Below are 21,605 nucleotides of genomic sequence, written 5' to 3'. Positions count from 1 at the left end.
AAAGAAAGAAAGAAAGAAAGAAAGAAAGAAAGAAAGAAAGAAAGAAAAAGAAAGAAAGAAAAAAGAATTCTAATGGAGGAAATTGGGAAATTGTACCTCTGACTCAGGTAACGTAGTCACAGAAGGTCTAGAATGTAATCATAGGTTAATAATGAGATTTTAATTTAAGTGAAATTTAACATTTTATTGCATGAACATCCCTCTGATTGTGTCAAGTGTTGTTGTTCAGTTATGTCCTACTTTTCATGACTCCATTATGGACTTTCCATAGACACTGGAGTGTTTTGTATTATTCTCCTCTAGCTCAATTTATAGATGAGGAACTGAGACAAACAAGGTTAAGTGACTTGCCCAAGGTCACACAGCTAGTAAGCGTCTAAGGCCAGATATGAACTCACCTAGATGAATCTTCCTCACTCCAGGTCCAGTCCTCTAACCTCTGTGCCACCTAACTGCCCAGAATGAGTCAAGTAGGAAACAACATTGGATGAGCAAATAAATTAGTCATGCTTCTGAAGCTTTCAAATAATGCAATGGATGAATGTCAGCATGTTGATACTAGAAGAAATCCCAGAATTGGAAGCTCTTTATGGAGGAGATCCCTGCATGGAGTGGATTACCTCTCCACCTGCTCACCTGTCCATCTGTCTACTTGTAGTAGGAGATCAGGCAGTTGACTTCATAGCATAATCAAGGAAAGGAATGTAATAGAGACAGGAAGTGGTAACAGGAATGTGTAATAACTGTACTGGTCTCTAATATTTTCTTCAAGCACCCTAATAGATCTAATTTCACAGCCTCTGGCAAGCACCCTTCCATCCCGCCCCCACCCTCACTTTGTAGATGCATTACTTTTGCACACTTTGCATACTTTGTAGATGAATTACTTAAGTGGAAATATGTGGTAATTTGATTGATATCAAGCATCTCTTTTAGTCACAGTTCCATATTTACAATACCAAATCTCCCAAAGATGCTGAAGAAGACAATACTTAGACTAGCCTCATTTACATCTGAATGATAGTGATGAACTCACTCTTTTTTTTTTTTACCTTATAAGTTTCTGCTTCAAAGAAATCAACCTCTTTTTTCACAAATCCCTTATACCACAAGTTTCACTCAGTCCCTATTTACCCTTGGGGTGTCCTTTGTCTAAGACTGTCTAGGTAGATATCATGAGGGAACTACCAGTATTTTTAAATCCTGTCTTCCTTTGGAGCACAGAACCCTGTGTCCGCTTCAGAGCACAGAATCACTCATCATAAGCAATACGGGTATTGAATACCAACCTCACATTCCAAGTAGTTTATGAGGTCTGTTCTTTCGGGTGTTATTAAAAATTTTAGGTCTGGAGTGACACATAGCTGATTGGGTTGCTAATTCATGATCTATTATGCCTGCATGAACAAGTACATGAAAATGCTAAATAAGACCTATATCCAATGAATCTCATTTCCCTTCCCTAATTTCCATAAATGTAAGCTTTTTGTGTCATCTGTTATGAAAACTAAATTCTAACCTGATCAGTAGTTGATTCAATTCACAATCTAAAACACATGATATATGACTTTGAATTACATCATTCAATACCAAGATATCCGAAGGATAAAGTTTTAGAGAAATCTAAAGGCAAAGAAGAGATGCACAATGACCATAATAATAATTTGCATGCAAGTAATAGCATAAAAATATTAAGGATATATATATATATATATATATATATATATATACATATATATATATGTAAATAAGATGGACAAGAAATGTACCAGGAATTAAAGCCAATAGATTGACAGACCAAGTCTTGCACTGATAGCTAAAAAAATGTAAACAAAGGTCTAAAGAAGACTTCTATCATGTTTGTTAGATCCTCGATGCATCCTCCAATTGGATTTATAGAAGAGCATAGAGAATGTTCAAATTATTGACTTGTATTGTGTGGTCTGTAAGAGTGGTGATAACATGCATATTGATGAGATAATTGATTTATTGAAGTATATATATATGGTTATGTAAATTTTACTCCTGAGTTAATTTGAAGTCTTCTTATGAAATATTTTTGCCATATCATTATGTATTCTGTAAGTGTATGCATGTATGTATGTATAAACATGTATACATACATATTCATATTAGTATCTTCACCTCAAAATACCATATTTTGTGTGTAGGAGGGTTAGTTGGTGTGGGTATGTATGTTGTCTACCTGATAGAATAGAGGATCCTGACTGCAGGGGATATATCATTTTTGTCTTTTCTAATCCCAATGTCTAGCAGAGTGCCTATCAAATAGTAGGCACCTGAGAAATACTTGTTGAATATTGGTCAATAACATGTATAGAATATTTTATCCATTTTTTCATAATCATTCAAAAATTAAATATAAGGAATAAAATTTTATATCCATTCTTATGACTGACTAGAGTCACTAATCTCTGTTCCCAAGTCATCTTGGTCAACCTCTTTGAATTTATGTTCATTATATTAGCCAGGCAAAAAGTCAGTGAAATTGGATTGAGTAAGTTACAATAACTCAAGGCTGTCTTGGGGAAAATAGCACAACACCTGAGATTAACTAGGCATTATACATAAGGGAATTTTCAAACAAAATCCAAAGGAAAGTAAATCCATTCACTACATTATTTCGCTTTCTCATCTCTAAAGTATAAAATATTCCCAACTGCTTTTTGATTAAAACCCATGGGTTTGCGTATTGATTAGTAGTAGATATATTTGAAATCCTTAATCAGCTTCAGCACTATCATTATACGTGCCTTTCTCTTATTTGTAATAGTTTGTTCTAACTATCTTACACCACTTGGTGGTGCTGGTGGATAAGTTCAAAAAGAAAACAATTCTTTCCAGAAGCATACGCTAAGAAGGGTGGTTATGGTGAGTTAAATAAAATTAAAGGAAGGACAGCTTCATTCACCTCTGTCATTCCCAATTTTTCATTTCTCCTTTTGACACAAAGAGTTTAAATTAAGCAGAATGGTTACTCCTGATAGCTTGGATTCCTGATAACTAGCATAGGGAACACAGATCTTTAACATAAATTTCATGGCCCTGGAGACTGACAATTAATGAGGTTATTATTTTCATCTTTAAATTGCCACAGCTGAAGAATGAAAGATCGCTATAGTTACATTCCTTACTGTCATCTTTCCTCAAGAATTGTATTGCTCATCTTTTTTTTTAAACTATATTTTACAGCTATCATGATGACCCCTTGATGGTTTAATATCATCCTTGAGTGGAAATGGAAGCTTTTCAACATGATGTGAACCCTTGTTTATACAAAAATAAACAGTAAATTTGTTTATCAATTTTAGTACCTGTTCCTTTAGTTTAGATGATGGGTTATCTTTACAAAGAAAGACCCCAGTGCCCTTTACCATTTATAAACACAGAGCTTTCCCTTTCAAAAAGTATTACTTTCTCAAAAGCAAGCTGTAAACAGTTTCTTCCATTATTTGACAATTTTTTTAACTTAGCTCAGTTTCAAGTTTTAAATTTTAAAAAATTTATATATTATACAATTTTTATGAGATTCTCATCCTGATCCCTTTAACAACACAAACCCTGGAGATGAATTATATAGAATATTATATATATATATATATGTGTGTGTGTGTGTGTGTGTGTGTGTGTGTGTATGTATACATATATGTATGTATTTTTGTGTGTATATATACATATATGTATACATATATGTATGTATTTTTTCTGCTAGTATCTATTAACTGGGGACCAGTCCATGAATTTCTTATGCCCAGTCAGCCTAAACTGTCACACCCCACAGGGAGTGCAAGATGGGAGCATTACATGGACAGGATTTTCAATGACAAAATGAAAGTTTTCAGCTTTCACTCTACTTCAAAGAAAGGCACTCAGCAGACACATATTCTCTGTCACATTGGTAGGCAGATACATTATTAACATCTTTGACATGGAACAATAGGCAGCTGGAGGCCCCAAACCCTGCTTCTGTATAAATAAAAGAGTAAGCACTTAAACCCTGCTCCTGAACAACAACTCTTTTTTTTTTTAAATAAGAGGAAGGGATGAGTCCATAGCATATTTACTGCTATAAGTGTTTCTTCTACCTTAGAGTCTCATATTTCACTTGATTTTTAGTATCCTCCCAATTCTTTTATTTTACTTCAAATATATTTGATTAGAAAGGTGGATTTGGGCAATATGGCATATGTATGGATGACTTCAAAGCACATATATATAGACTACACTTGTGGTAACAGTCTATTGTCACAAATACAATTTAATCATTTCCCTTCGTAGTCAATAAGAGGTAGTGAACTACACACACATACATACACAATACATATACCCATACACACATATATATGTATATGTGTTGTATATACACACATACACATATACATATACAGACACACACACACACACACACACACACACACACATATTCAGCTTCATTTTTAACAAATTTGTAGATATCCAACAAGGTGCCATGCATAGTACGGGAATACTTTAGCTCTGGTATCATATAATTTTAATTCCTTTCTACAATACCATTTTTTTTAATTTCATAGGATTTTTGTCTTTCAAAAATGTTTTCTTTTATGTTATGTTCATTATCTTTCCTATAATATCACCAAGAAGTGGATGGGACATTTAACAGATGAGGAAACAGACTTAAATGGGATTAGAGACTTACTCCAATTAGTATATGACAAAGTCATAATTAGAACAAAGGTCATCAGCCTCATATCAAAGAGGTTTTTTCCTCTCCAACACACTATTTCCCCCCGTATATTTGAGAATAAAAAAGACTACCCAAAACAACAACAACAACAAGGAAATTGGGAAAATTGCTACCTCCTCTCTTCAAATGTGTAATCTAACTCACCTAGTGAATTCACAACACTATATTAATCTGTTATTTGTAGCATTTCCCTAGCCAGTAATAAGAGAAGTGATTTTAAAGTCTTATTTATAACTATATTTTAATCTTTTGTATGATGTTTTAATTGAAAGATATATATGTATATATATTTGCATTTATAGCACATACACACATACATACACATCATAGAGATTGTCACTCATTACTTCACAAATGGTATATATTGAGTACTCCCTGCTCTACATATCAAACATTGTGCAAAATTTTTAAAAAATTCCCCAAACCTGTTCTAAATAAGTGTGCAATCCAATTAGGGAAACCATATATATGCATATACATATATATGTATGTATATGTGTATATATATGTATATATATGCATATATGAGAGACAGAGACAGAGACAGAGAGAGAGGAGAGAGAGAAAGAGGGGAAGAATAATTGTCTTGTTCAAGAGTTTTGTGATGAAGATGCCAAGACCATATCCACTAACTTTCCACTGATTTGAAGGTGGAATTTTCCCTTTTATGCAGGATACATTTATAAAGGATATACTTTAAGAATATATTATATTTCTCTAGAAATGTTTGGGAGCTTCAGGAGGAGGTTTGCCTCTATACTGAGGGGTTTTCTAACTGAAAAAAGGAATTTTATGTCATCTGAGGGAGAGCTGGCTATTGGGTACTCCTAGGTGAAAAAAAAATAACAGATTATGATTGGAGGTGAGGTTTCATTTTGTTTTTCATTGATAACACTAATCTAACTTCTCAGTTTTTCTCTGATTTAGCTCTCTTTTCCTTTCTTTGCTCACTGGTTAATTTGTTTCCAGTTGAGCAGACTATGGGCATCTGTTCAGGCAATGCTGTGTTAAACCATTTAAGCCATCTTTTACACACTCCTGCGATTTATGAAAGGGTTAAACATGCGTTCACTTTAAAAATATGATACCATATCTTCTTTCAGGAGTCACTTCCTTTAATGAGGTTGCTTTCAGTCAAGATTAACCCTGACCTAGAGGGGAGGCACAGGAAGTAGAGGGCAGAGAAATCTGACCAGGTGGATCAAGGGAAAATGGAATAAACACAAAATGATTTTGTGTGGCAGGCCGGAGATATTTTGCTGTTGTTTAACAAATCCTTCAAGAGTTGCTTTTTTGTTTCCTAAAATAAAATGATTAAATAAACTCAAAAGAGAGCATATTAACATTCTGATGTATTGTTAAAATTATATTTGTCCAGTCAGGATGGCTGCTTCATTAAATGAGAGGTAACATTGATGAGAACAACTCTTAAGTCAGGGAAAGATAGCACATATTCCTTTTTCTACATATCATTAGAAGGCAGTAATCAACATGAAAAGAAGTGGTCAAGCTCAATGTTTTAGAACAACTTTTAATTTCTGATGCTAAAGTTTGATTCAATAATATCTATGCAATATTCCTATTGTTTTTGTTGTTTACCAAAGATGATTGATATTTAAATTACAAGTAAACCAAGTCTGCAACTTCTAATCTGGTCACCAACTGTCTTATTGATATTGTTTATGTTTGTTTTGTTTATTTTTTGAGAGGCCTTATTGTATGGTAGAAAAAGTGATCAATATGGAGAGAGAAAACCTTGGTCCAAATGTCAGTTCTGCCACTGATTACCTGTGTGACCTTGAGCAAATCATTCCAACAGTCAATCAACAAAAAGCAATTGCTGTATTGTTTACTATGTGTCAGCCTTTGTGCTAAGGCCTGGGAATAAAAGTAGAAGCAGAAAGACAGTGCCCTTAAGGAAATTACATTCTAATGGGGGAAAGCAGCACATAAAAGGGAACTGAGAAAGGGGGAGTTAGCATAAGTTGCCTAAGGGAAGGGAGGTATAGAAAATTCTGTGGAGATGAATCATCGGTGCAGCCTGGAGAGGAATAAAGCCAACTTAATTCTGGGTCTCATCCTTAAATTGGAGGTTTGGGGAGGAGCCAGTCAAACAAAAGATGAGGTCTTAGGGGCAGGGAGTAGTATTTTTTTTCTTTTTTTTATGAGCAGTAATCCCGGGATGGAGTTAGCTTTCAGAGTGAAGAAGTGTCTGGTTTGGTAGAAAAAAAAAATATGGTGCTGAGTCTGCAGGGCAATTAGGAAAGATATGAACATTTAACCTCTTTGGGCTTCACCTTCTTCTTCTCTAACATGGAGAAAGAAGGCCTAAATGACCTCTAATGTCTCATCTAAGACCAGCACTATGAATTCATAATTTGTTCATTTTTATATTAACATTATTATTTATCATTAAATATGACATACTCATATAGAATACGTGAAGAAATGTTTATCATATTTATAGTTTTTCTTAAATATACATATTGACAAATTTTACACTAGATCCGATGTTTCATTTTATTCTTTTGAAAGAAAACATCTGTTTTTATAATGATATTATGACATACCATCGAGTACATAAGACCTTGATTGTCAGTGAAGTTTAAGGCACAAAGAGTGTGAAGGTCTGACTCCAAAAAAAAAACAAACTTCCTCTCAGCTTACTTTCCTTGAAGATTATTTGTAATATAAATTGTCATTTCATCAAAACAATATTTTTCATATTCATTGAAAATATGTTAACTTGTACACTATGTTCATCATCTGAAGAATTAAAAGAAATTTTAATCCATATGATATTAAAAATCCCTTTAAATAGGTGTTGGTTGTTACCATACTTTATGTTTTCAGTGCAAAACAATGGAACAGTGAAAGTAAAGCACTAAATGTAGTAATTTCATTCTGTTTTTTTTGGTGAAGCCAGTAGTAAATTCATGAAAAAAAATAAAAACATTAAGTCCTGTAATGCCAGAATTGTCATTTATGTGACTTTTCTCTCCTTTTGCTCCCAAATCTGTCTTTCTTACTCTCCTCATTAATAAATGCTTGCTTTCCTTTGTACTTGATGAGTAAATTATTGATTGGTATGATTATCTCAAGATGACTTAAATACCAGTGGATGTCCAGACAGTCTTTTCTTTTTGCATCAGGTTTAAAATCATGTCTTGTTAATTCATCCTGTCTAAATATTTTCAAATATGATGGTCTAGTATTTTTAATAATAAAAGTGGGATTTTGATGAACTTTAGGGAACCAAGAGTAAAAGTAAAGGATATTTTCTAGTATTGAGGGGAAAAAAACAACTTTTTCCTCTACTGTATACCAGTGGGTTTTTTACTAAGACCATCATGCAATTAATAAACGTTTATCAAGCACCAGGTATGTGCCAGAAACTGTGCTAAGCACTGAGGTTACAAAAAGAGACAAAAGTCAGTTCCTACCCTCAAGCTGTTTCCAATTTAATGGGTGGGAAAACATGCAAACAAATACAGACAAAGTGAGCTGTATACACAATAAATAGAAAATAATTAAAATGGGGAAAACATTGAAATTAAGGAAGGTTTCCTGTAGAAGGTGAAATTTTAATTGGGACTTAAAGGAAGCCAGGGAGGTCAATGGTTAGAGTTGAGGAGAGAGAGTGTTCCAAGTATGGGAGACAACCACAAAAATATCCAAAACTTAGAGACTGAATCTTTATTATATAATAAAGGCCAATGTTACTAAGTTGAAGAGCATGTTTTGGGGAGCAAGTTATAAGGTGTAAGAAGATTGAAAATTAAGAGTAGGCTAGGTTATGAAGGGCCTTGAATGTTTCATGTGGGCAGACAACATTTCTAAGAACATTAAAAAATTTTCTCCCCTGGGAAGCATAGCTCTAATACACACACACACACACACACACACACACACACACACATATACATATATATATACACATATATGTACATATATATATATATACATATATATATATACACTTTTTCTGTCTACTTATTCATTCCCTGCTGCCTACAAATATTATGTCCATGTCTCCCACAACATAAAAAACAAAACAAAACAAAACAAAACAAAACAAGTCCTTTAAATGATTCTTTCATCTCTGCTAACTATCATCTTATATCTTTTCTGCCCTTTGTGGCTAACCTTCTTGAAGAGGGTGATTACAAGAGATGCTTCCATTTTCTCTCTGTGTCTCTCTCTTTCTCTCTCTCTCTCTTTCTCTCTCTCTCTCTCTCTCCTTACCATCTCCATCTGGCTTCCAAAGTTATCATTCCATTGAAACTGTTCTTTTTCTAAGTTATCTTTTACTTGCAAATCCAATAGCCTTTTTTCAATCTTCCTTCTTTTTGATCACTCGTAAGTTTTGACACCTTTGGTCAGTCTCTCCTCCTCCCTCCTTGATACACTCTTCTCTTTAGGTTTTCAGGACACTGTTCTCTCCTGGTTCCCCTCCCACCCTTCTGAGAACTTCTCAGTTTCCTTTACTGAATCTTCATCCAGATCCCAGAGTTCTGTTCTGGCCCTCTTTTGTTCTCTCTCTATAGTACTTCACTTGGTGATCTCATCAGCTACATATCTCTATGTTCATGATTTTCAAATCTCCCTCTCCTCTTCTAACCTCTAAGCCAATCTCCAGCCTCACATCTCCAACTGCATTTTATACACCTCAAACTGAATGTCCAATAGCTGTCTTAAACCATTTCTTTAGCCATATTCATCTTAAACTCAACGCATTATCTTTTCCCTTGAATGCTCCTACCTTCCTTATTACTATAGAGGGCAACTTCATCCTACCTGTCTCTCATGCTTGCAAGCTAAGAGTAATCCTGTACCTTTTACTGTCTCTTACCTCCCATATCCAATTTGTTGCCAAGACCTGTCAATTTCACCTTTGCAACATTTCTCACATACTTCCTCTTTTTCCCTCTGGCTCTATCACCACTCTGGTGCAAGTCCTCATCACCTCACACTAGGACTATTCCAATAGCCTGCTGGTATATCTGCCTACCTCAAGTCTTAACCCACTCTAATCTATCCACTATTGAGTCAACAAAGTGATTTTCCTAAAGCACAGTTCTGACCATATCATACCTTGACTCAATAAACTGTGGGGGCTTCCTAACAGCTCCAGAACAGGATCAAATACAAAAATCCTCTATTTGATAATCAAAACTCTTTATAACATACTCTCTTCTGGCTATTCCTCATGTCTGGAATGCTGTCTTTCCTCATTTATGACTATTAACTTCCCTGGCTTCCTGTAAGTCCCAGATAAAAGGTCATCCCAAAGATAAAAGGTCTTTCCTAACTTCTCCTTTTTCAAATGCCTTTCCTCTCCTAATTATTTATTTATTCTGAAATACCATTTTGGTGTATACTTTTGTTGTTGCCTTACTCATTGGATTATTACATTCTTGAGTGCAAAGGCTGTTTTTTTTTTTTTTTCTCTTTTTGCATACTCAGTGCTAAGCGCAGTTCCCAACACGTAGCAGGTGCTTAACAAATGTTGATTGATTGTTAAATCAACAAGAATTTATTTCATGCTTATTATGTGCCAGGCACTGTGCATATCTCTGGGGATACAAATATAAACAAAAAGAAAATCTCTCACCTTAAGGATCTTACGTTTTTTATGGGGAAAGACAATACATAAAAGAGAGTTCAATAGAGGGGGAAGGAATTGATACCAAGGTAGGGGTGGGGGTGGGGGAGATTTAAATATCCAAAGAATAAAGTTGGCTGGTCTGGGCTCTTCTGCAAAATGGGTGTTTTTTTGGGGAAAAAACTCACCATTGGGAGAAGAGGCCAAAACAGAAAGGAAGAAGAAAGGTGATGTGTGTGACTCTTTTCTGCCCTTGCTTTGATTTCAATATACTTTTACTGAGGTAAGTTTGGGTTTATGTTGAATACTTTACAGCCATATTATGGCATGAATACCATGTAGAAGGGAAGTCCTTGTCCCTTTTATGGCATATGTATATACTTTTTACGAAATATTCAACATGGAGCATATTTTATTGCAATTATATGGGTAATTAAGATAGCAAGATACAGTTAGTAAATGACAATTTATGTTCCTTTGAATAGTACATCAGTCAGCCAAGGATAGGTCTTTAAAATGGTGAAACCATTGTAATTAAACTTGTAATATGATTTAATAATAACCACTTATTTAATGCCCATATATAGATAGTACTCTCCTGGGCACAAGACCTTAAAGCTAATTCTTCACTAAGTGATAATATCAAAGTTAGCAATACTCTAATGCCCTGATGGTATTTGCCATCATGTCAGAATATGAAAGCTGGGAGAAAGGGTGATATAAATGACAGAGAAAACTGGGAAAGGTTGAACAAAAAGTATGTAAGCATTTATATTAGTTGGAGCTGAGCCCAACAATTTTATGTAGAATGATGGAAGGAGCAGGGAACATATAGTACTGAGTGACTAAGCTCCGTTAATTGCTTCTCTTACAGAATCTATATATCTCAGACATAAGGGAACGTTATCATCATTATTATTATTTTAAAATGGTGATGCTGATTATGATGAGGAGGAGAATGATAATAGAAAAAAGAACAACAAGAAGAGTAACAATAATAAGAGGAAAGAAGGAGGAGAAAAAGAAGGAAAAGAAGAAAAAGTAGGAGGGAAAGGAAGAGAAGAAGGGGAAAGCAAAAAGTAATTTATTATGACTCATAAATTAATAGTGAAAATGTTTTTTTTTCCCTCTTGAAAATTTTTCAATTGTTCTTTGCTTAGAGAGAACACCAATTGGAAACAAACACACATGCAATCATGGCTAGGCTAATTTTGTCTTTTACATAGAATTATGTGCCAGGCACTGTGCCAATAACTGGAGATATGAGAGAGAGAGAGAGAGAGAGAGAGAGAGAGAGAGAGAGAGAGAGAGAAGGGGGAGGGAAAGGGGAGCGAGGTAAGAAGGAAAGAAGGAAGGAAGGGAAGAGAAAGAAGGAAGGAAAACAGGAAGGAAGGAAGAATAACAATTTTACTAAATGGACATTAAAGAAAAAAGAAAGATAGCTAACCTAAACCATCCCTTCATGATACCAGCAGAAACTGAGCAAAAAGGTGCATAGGAAGTGGCCCTTCACTTACTATTGATTTTAAGAAAATTCTATCAATCTATGTTAACTATTTTTAGTAAAGATTTTGAAGGACATAAGACAGATAGTTGTGTCTTTTTCTCACCTAGAAACTGATCTAGAAGGGCAGTTCCTAGGTAAAAAGTCCCTAAAAATTAGATAAACAAAATGAAACAAAGGAAAGGCAAATAAACAAACAACAATAAAACTATGGATTACACCGTAGCTGAAAAACCTTATAACACTCATCCAAACTCTCATTTTGAAAATTAGAAAACCAAGGAGAGATGATTTTCTCAGTCAAATAACTACTCAGTGGAAATATAGGATTTTAATTGAGTGATTATGACTCCAAGTTCAGTAGTTGTTTCATTAAATGACAAACCAATTCTATCCCACACTATCTCTTTCTTCTATCTATTTTCATTTGATAGAGACTCATGGGAAAAGGTCTTGATGTTGGAAAAAACTGATGCAAAAGGAGAAGTGAATGGCAAAGGATGAAATGGATAGATAGTGTCACGGAAGCAACAAATACGAGCTCGTGTGAACTTTGGGAGATAGTGGAGGATAGAAGGGCTTGGCATGCTGTGGTCATGAAGAGTCAGACACAACTGAAGCAATGACCATCAAAAGGGAAATGGGAAATTCTTCATTCTTCCCTTAACTTCATCCACAATTTTCATTACTTATTTTTTCAAATTATTTTAAGCAAAAAAAAATGACAAAAACTAGGATTCTAAAGTAATATAACCATATTATTCATCCATGACTAGATAAAGAAAGGGGTAGTATATTAAAGTTGATAGTAGAAGGATAGGGTTGTAGTCCTGACTCTGACGTTGTAAGCAAATCGCTGTATCCTTTCAGTTCTCCAGGCTTAGAACAACAAAAATCAATCTTAGGTAATTTTTCAACTCAAATATTGTTTCAAATGTTATATTTAATTATCATTTTGCTAATTTTTATTTTATAACTTTTAATGTGTTCACCTTTCATTTTGATTTATCATTTGTTGTTCTGGGTTTCATTAATTGTACATACATATGCTTCCACAGTTTTCTAAAGGCATCCTTTTAATTTAAGATCAGATTTCCTATAATTAGTTCATCCATGTGAATATTTTTTAGCTATTTTCAATAAACTATATATTGTAGCTTTAATTTTTAATCAATTCAAAGGTAAAACAAAATATATTGCTATTTTTTAAAGGGAGGGTCCATGCAACACGCAGCATAATATTTTAAGAATTAACTACTTCACATAAACTAGTGAAGTAAGATTAGTAAAACAACCCCTAGGCATAACAGAATGACAAGGCTCACTCTTCAGCCTGCTACTTGACTTGTTGACTTATTTAATTTTATCACATTGAATTATAGGTTAATCCAAAAGTATATCCAAAGGTATAGGTTAATCCAAAGGTTAGTTCCTCAGTAGTTATGTAAATTTCAACATATTCTCTCAACTAAGAGGTAAGCACAAAGGCTCCACCCCATTTAATCCAATATTATTCATTCAATAAAATATGGAAACCTCTTTCACCAGAAAAAGCTGTTCTCATCTTTCTTTTCTGGCTTCCTGAATGTGACCTATGTCAGAATATTCAGGTATTCATTGTGGATTAGGGCAGAGAAATGGTTTAGTTAGGTTCTCTTAGATAGTCTCTCGAGTCTTACTTATTGAATTCCCTTGAATTTTTTTTTGTTGCTCTTTTATTTGATTGCCTAATAAGTGGGAGGAAAACATGTTTTTATTCCTGCTGTTACCAGTCTCTACCTCTGAGATCTTTTTTCTATCTCAGACACCTCATTTGAGAAAAAATGATCAAAATACATCTTAACTTTTCTAAAGTCATGGCATAGATACAGATATTCTCTTGGAATTCCCTTATAGCTTTAATATTTGAATAGAAGTGCTGAGAAATCATGGAGACTTACATTTATTTTAATTGCTTATGGTTACTACAACAAATCTCTCATTCTGTAGATAAAAACTTGGTTGCTAGAAAATGAGTCATGGGAAAGAGATACAATGATAAAAGTGACCAAACATCACTAAACCAGATGAAAGAAGTGTCAAGAAATTAAAATAAATGAAAATCAGCCTCAAAGGCACACTGAGTACAAGAAGACATAATCTCTATTACAAAATTATAAATGTTATCAATGATCCAAAATGGATTTTTTTTTGTCTGATGGAAGTATTCACATACTGTGTGACTTCAAAAATATTATTAATACCACAACTATTTATTTATACTTGCATATTACTTTGTTTTACAAAACCCTTTTCATGATTTGTCTAACTTTATTCTTATAATAACACCATGAAAGAAGTATGAGACATTATTATCCCATTGTACAGATGAGGAAGCTAATTTTTTATAGAGGTTGTGAGTCATGCAATATTACATGGCAAAGGAGTACATTCAGGATCCAAAAACAGCCAACTCCCACTCCAGTGTTATTTCTGGGAAATATCACGTCTAAACCCTTCATTTTGCAATGAGTCAGATGAGGCATAGGTACTTTAAGTCACTTACCCAGGGTCATATAACCAGTAAGTCAAAGACAGGATAGGAAATCCAGTATTCCTGGCTTTAATTCCAGTCCCTGTCTATTATGCTACTATATCACATTGTCTTTCCTCTTCATTTAAAAAAAAAAAACAACCAAACATTTATTTTCTCTCCCTCTCAACCACCTCTGTGAAAAATTGAAAGAAAAAAAAACCTTATGAGATATATAGATGAGCTAATAAAACAGAATTCTTCATCCACTATGTACAAAAATCTTTATCATTTTGCATTTTAAAATCATCACCTCTCCAACAGGTGATATATATTATCATTGGTTCTCTGAAATTGTGATTGGTCATTGAATTGAGCAAAATTCTTAAGTCTTTCAAAGATATTTGTCTTCATAATATTGCTATTATTGTTAGCAATTTATAATTTTTTGTCTTTATTCATATGCCAAAAAAGATGAAAAATAAAATATACTGAACTTGAAAGAATAGTAATCAAGCTTAAATTCAGGCCCTGTCATTTACAATCTTTGTGGCTTAACCTTCTTGGGCTCGGTTTCCTCATCTAAAAACAATGCATAGATAGTGTTAGATGATGTTCATCATCTCTTTGTGCTCTAGAGTCATGCGTGATTCAGAATCCTGGGTATTGGATACTCCTTTAAAATTAAATAAAATTACCATGAAGATGACATAATGGAACAAATATCCTTTCAAAAATGTTAACAAAATTGCTCATTTTTTTGTAAGAGGTAAAAAAAAACTTTGAAAAAAAGGCTGTCTTAGATTTTCTATCCCTGAATTTTTTTTTGTAGCAAAAGTATAAGAAAAGAATATTACATTTATTTTGCTATTAAGTATAAAAGAGTTTAAAAAGGAAACTCAATAGATAGGTGGAGTTTCCATAACTCCTTATCAAATACATATGTTTTATGTAATTTCATCATTATAGGGAGTTATCTACATCAACCTAACAATACATAAAATCCAAACAAGTTGCTTGAGCCACATAAAAATTAAGTGACCTCTCCAGGTTTACAGAGCTATTTGTTAGCAGGGAGATGGGAGGGGCAGAATTTGAACCTAGAATTTCTAGACATAAAAAATAAAACAAATGAAAACAATCAAAAGAAAGCTAAAAAACCAAGAAGACATGATATATGCTCATAAAGACCATTTTTTAAATTCATGGAAAAGATACTAAATGAAATTCATGTACATATTCCAAAAATCTTGATCTCTAAATTTATTATGCTATTTAATATTGTTTAACTTTAGCTAATCAATGCTAAAATCAATGGGGGAAAAATATTTAGGTCAGATAAACTCAAGGTTAACCATGATATCTCAATCAAGACCCATTCTTAAACATTAATGACATTTAAGCTTTGCTTCATGACAGTGGATCACTATTGTCCCCAAAACAATTACATTTAAATATATTAGAAAAAAGGGGAAAAATAAGCTTCTAAATGTTGAAAATGTAAAACTAAATTACTTCAGATGTTGCAGATAAACAAGTATATGTTATCTATCTTTTTTCATAGTTTCCAGTGCATTAAAAAATACACATAGCTCTTAGTCTGCCATGCTGAAATCTACTCTTTGTGAAAATGATCACATGATAGAAGAAAGATAAGAAAAAGAACAAAGGGATTAGACTTGTGTTGATCATTGGAGTGTGACAATGTGACTTCTATGAATGGGTCTGTGATCCCTCACTGGATTGTTCTCACATCTTCAGAATCATTCCATTCATGAGATTCATACATCATTTTCAAATTCATTTGAGAAAATAGTACATCTGTATTTTGGATGGAAAATATCATCAATAACAATATTTTATTAAGGCAGAAGAAAGAACCTTATATTCTCAGGAGAGACTGAAATATTTTACTGAATTTTTTTAAACCAAGTCCTTCAAGAACACAATGCTTAACACTGACATAATCATGTTCAAGCAGTCTTTATGGTGTCTTCACACTTATCTATTTGGTGCTCTTTTTCCTTGAAAACCATGTCCTCTATTCTTTTTTCTCTATATGGAAACAAATCCTCTTTGCAGAAAAGGTTTCATTCAACATGTTAAGTGCAGAATTATCATTTATAGTGTTTAAATCATTTTCCATATACTCACCCTGTGAAATAGGTAATCTAAGGTAAAGAATAAATGTTCTCAAAGTTAGAGGGACTTCAGTAGCTATCTAATCCAATCCATATCTCAAAAAAATATCATGAACAGTACAATATACAAGAAAAGTATACATATGGGCTTTGTTTGCAATAGTCCACTGAAGGGGAACTGGTAACTCTTAATGGATTCAAATGGGAAAGGATAAGAGTAATTTTTCAATTGATAAATGGTCTAAGGGTATATACAGTCAGTTTTTCAGGGAAGAAACCCAGGCTATCTATAGCCATGTGAAGAAATGCTCCAAATCATTCTTAAAGAAATACAGATTAAAGCAATTCTTAGATTTTACCTCATACTCATCATAATGGCAAAGAAAAAAAGAGAGAAAATGATAAATGTTGGAGGGTTTGTGAAAAAAAAAACATACTGAATCACTGTTGGTGGGCCTATGAATAGTATAACCATTCTTGAAAGCAATTTAGAATTATAAACAATAATTTACTAAACAATGTGTACTTATTTACCCAGCTATACCACTATTGCTTCCATACTTAAAAAAAATAAAAGAAAAAGAAAAAAGTCCTTTGTATAGCAAAAGTATTTATAGCATCTTTTTGTGATGACAAAACCCTGGAAACTAAGGTAATATTTATCAATTGTGGATGATGGATTTAGAATGCTGAATGAGACATATTTTTGTATGGAAATGTTAAGTGGATTTTTCCTTGACTATGAATATTTCTTATGAAATATTTGTTTTATTTTCTTTTTTGCATAATAGTGTGAGTGTGGGAGGGAAAAATGTATGTTTTTACTAAGATGGTAGTGCTGTGGATCTAAAAGGTTACCTGCGTTTATAAACTATTGTTTTACTTAACCATTTTCTTTGTTAGACAGCCCTCTAAAAATGTAGGATTAATTTGTAAAGGTTAATAGTATATAAACAAAACAGATAAAACTCAAAAAAGAAAGAAAGAGCACGCCATCTCACCACTCTACTTTGTTACAGCTCTAATTAGTAAGGTAATTTACCTGATGTCAAATCCAAAGTTGCCTTATTGAAACTTCCATCCCTTACTCCTAGTTCTGTTGTGTGGCATCAAACAGAATCTATTAAATCTCCCATCCATACAAACAGTCCTCCTACTACTTAAATAGATCTATTGATTTTCCTCTGTGTTGTCTCTTCAAGAGAAATATCCCTATCTGCTTCAACCCATCCTTATATGACACAAAATAAAAGACATTCATGCCCTCATTGTCCTTTCTCTCCAGTTTATTAATATCCTCTACCCATATCATTCCAAATGTGGTTTCCTCATGAGAATGCCATAGGAATATAACTTTTATATACCTGTAAAATAGATCTCTTTTTAATGAAATACAAGAAAACATTAGATTTTATGACATCTAAAGGAAACAAGTGATTTATATGGAATTCATATTCACTAAAACTGCTAGCTCTCTTTCAGATTAATTTCTTATTATTAATTTCTCTCCTCTTCTTTCCTCTCTCCATCTTGGACTTGTAAGGCTAATTGTGGTATAGTGGTAAAAGCACTGTTCTTTGAATCAAAAGACCTGGATTCAAATTATGTCCTATTTATCATTTATGTGTCACTGTGCTACATGGAACACAATAGTCTCTGGAAAATTGAAAATGACTATCAAATAGAGAACAGTAGGGAGATGCATAGTACTTTTGACCCAGCTAGAACACAAGGGAAAAAATGAGGATTTTTGAAGCAGTAGAATAAAGGATGCTATGCATCAGAGAAGTGTTCACTTGGGAAAAAAAAGTGCTGGCTAAGAAGAGGAAAAAGGAAAAAAAAAAACAGTTACAGATAACAAGTGAATAATCTGGTTGATGCATTCATCCCTGTATCATCAATTAAAAAAAAAAGCTTCCAAATATGTCAGTTATGTGACACCTTGTCATAAACAAGACATGAATAAAGTCATATAGAATAGACAAGCGTATATGGTTTATAACCTATAAAACTAGATGAAATAGCCAAATAAATTATTTGTGATATCAATTTGTATATTTTTAAAATACTTATGCAACTGTGGATTACTCAGTTTAACTCCCTAAGCCTGGATTTACTCACGTGTTAGATGGAAATGATAATTATAATTTTATTACTTATCTCACAGTCTTATTATATATAAAATAATTTGTAAACTCAAAGTTGCATGAAATTTTCATTCTTATTGTCTATGATAAATCTGTAAAGAGTTCTAATAAAGATTGAATTTAAAAAAAATAACTGGGAGAAAGTATAAGGTAGAACCACATTTTTTTTTAACTATTAATGGTTTCAGAGAAGTGACTGAGAATAAAATAATTTATGTATCTCATAGAAGCTTGAAACAAGGTGTCTGCATTATCTTTCTCTGTGACTTTTAAAACTCATGATTTAACTTAGGTAAATAAGATTCATTAAAAAACTATTTATAAAGAAATCCTTCAGGTCCTTGTGGTAAATGTGAAGATCAAATGAAATTGCAGGGCAATAATTTGGGGTTAACAATATGGAAAGGAACATGAATGAATTATAATTCTAGATGACAGAGGACTCATTTAGTTAAAAAAAAGTAGTTAATAATACAAAGATAACCTTCAGACTAAAAAGGATTAAAAAATATTCAAAAGTTTGAAAACAGCTTATACAGTGAATATTTAGAATGTTTTTTAAACATTAATTGCATATATGTACTAAAATAATTATCATCTTTCAAAACTCCTGACAATCTATATAGATAGCAGATGATTGAAGATTACAATCAAACTTGGCATCAAATGTCCACTTACTCCCTAACCACAGAAAAACAGGAGAAAAATAAGCTAAATAGATCAGCATGTCAACAGAAGGTAGCTATTTTAAGTTATGAAATTTCATGAAAATTCTAGACCTAAATTTAAATCAATAATTCATGTGGAAATAACAAATTCTAAAGAACAATTTGAGATTCACTATCAATTGAAATTCTTATGATACCTACTATGGTATTAAAAATAGTCAAAGCTTTGTTCCTGATCATTTAATGTGCTATTTCAAAAAATTTTAGGAGTATATGCTACTTGGGCATTTCAATACTGCTTAAAAAAAAAATTCATAATGTCCAAACATGTCAGAGGCTTACAATATGACAATCTGAGGAAATAAGACATTTATAAAAACTGACATGCCAACATGCTCTGGTTCCATTTTCAAAGACTCCCCTTTTTTTATTTATTATCCATGAAACTCGCTCCTATATGCCTCTTTTAGTCAGCCTGAATCCATTGTAAGAAGTACTGGTCTTGTTGTTCTTGTAATGTGCTAGCACGATGACCATGAAAGATGGCTGAAGAATAAATTTCATTATTAGCTCAGCTGCCTATTAGTATCCCTTGTATTGGAAGGCATACAAGATTCACAGGGAACCAGTCTTATTTTGATGTCACAGGCACTGTCCTTCTAAAAGAGGCAAAATGCTTAATCAACCCACAGGCCTCATTTATGAAGGGCTATACCCCAGGGCACATGGGGTTGGCTCATTTTTAGACACACATAATAAAATGGTCATTCAGAATGTTCACTCCTATGTGCAAGATACAACTGCTGTCCCAGCAGGGGTGTATTCTTTTAGAACAAGCGACCCAGTGGGTGTTTTGCAACAAGCGCTATTTGCTAGTCTGCTTTCACAATGGATCACAGTGTAAGTCTTCTCACTCCAGGCTTCAAAATTGGAAACATCAGCCCTCTGAGAGGCCTTTCATGTATTCCTTCTAATCCAAGCTAGAAAAATAATGAGCAATTAGCTCTTGTGATGATGGGCTGCTGTTTAGATGAACGACTTGTGGCTATTTTGAGTAGTCCATACTGATCCAGGAGAAAAGAAAAGAAGTCAACCTGGGATGATCCTTCCTATTTAGCTTTCAAAGTCCTAGGTTACTTATCACCAAGCTGAGACTCTGAATAAAGCGGTTACTTTTAGCCCCCATGAAACCAGGGTGTGCTGTCAGAATGATTTTTTTTTCAAGTTTAGTTTCCCAGGGACAAATTTTCATCCTATGTAACTCTATGGGAGGCCTCCAAGAAAAGCAAAAGCTTTAACATAGAGGGGGGGAATAATCCTGCTAGCATTCTCTCTCTCTCTCTCTGTCTCTCTCTCTCTCTGTCTCTCTCTCTCTCTGTCTCTCTCTCTCTGTCTCTCTCTCTCTCTCTTTTATTCTATTAAACAATCAGAATTATTTTTGCTATGACCTTATTCAGGTCTTTCATGATAAAAGCAAAGACACCCAATCCCCTTTCCCTAGAAACTAGTCAGGTGCACAGTTGTCAACTTTTTTTTTTTTACAACCTATCAATAAAATAATAATGAAAAAGCAATGATTCAGAGATCATATGAGATTTCCAACGCCCTGCAAAGTCTTTTCCTTGATTTCAACCCAGATTTGTGCACTCTGGCTTTCTATTGTAACTGGAACTAAATCCATTTTTATTTCATTGTTTTTGTCTAAGGCCTAGATTTCTAAGGGGTAGAAAATATGTCATATTAAATGTATCTCTTTCACAGAACTCTACAACCCCTAGATCAGCATTTAACCAAACAATATCTATAGCTTCTCTGAGGGATAAAATGATTTTCAGATTGAAACATTCAAATTAGTTATAAGGAAGGACATTTCCTCTTGGTGACTGTTAGAGAGCTATTTGATTGGATTTCTGAAAGAGACTGTTTTTTTTACTGAAATTCCTTTATAAGTTGTCTAGATTCTCATCTTCTAGGGACAATATAAAGCACAGGTGGATTGCATAGCTTTCCAAATCCAGCCTTATGCAGAATTGGAGAAAACAAATTCTCCTTTGCAATACTTACCCACATTTCTGCACACTCATAGTATCAGAAATTTCCACTCTCTGCAATTTTTCCACCTTCATTACTTATTATTTTAGTTTAAAACATTAAAGTAAAATATTGACTTGAAAAATTAGAAAGGAAGCATTGCAAAGTATAAATGTTGACTCTATAGAATAAATTATTTTTCAAGGCCATAAAAGTTTAAAAAGTAAAGACATCCTGCCTCATATGTTGATTG

The sequence above is a fragment of the Vombatus ursinus genome, unplaced genomic scaffold (genome assembly GCF_900497805.2).
Source record: "Vombatus ursinus unplaced genomic scaffold, bare-nosed wombat genome assembly UNPS02014942.1, whole genome shotgun sequence".
Lineage (NCBI taxonomy): Eukaryota > Metazoa > Chordata > Mammalia > Diprotodontia > Vombatidae > Vombatus > Vombatus ursinus.
Note: the sequence above shows the minus strand (reverse complement) of the source record.